Source organism: Hippocampus comes, unplaced genomic scaffold (assembly GCF_001891065.2).
Source record: "Hippocampus comes isolate QL1 unplaced genomic scaffold, H_comes_QL1_v1.1 scaffold167, whole genome shotgun sequence".
Classification (NCBI taxonomy): Eukaryota; Metazoa; Chordata; class Actinopteri; order Syngnathiformes; family Syngnathidae; genus Hippocampus; species Hippocampus comes.
In genome coordinates, this window is record NW_017805502.1 from 952 (window position 1) to 1155 (window position 204).

Sequence of the window (204 nt, forward strand, 5' to 3'; positions counted from 1 at the left end):
AGTCAATTTATGTCAAGTCAAGCCAAGCCCCCCGGCCCCAATTAAAAAAAAAAAGTCAGGCCACCTCAAAAATAAAGGAAAAGTCAGGTCGCCTCCAAAAAATCGTAATAGGAGGCCTTGTCAAGTCATTTCAAGCCATGTCATGTCAAACATGTCAAGTCATTTCAAGTCCAGGCCGAGCCAATTCAAGCCGAGGAAAATCAA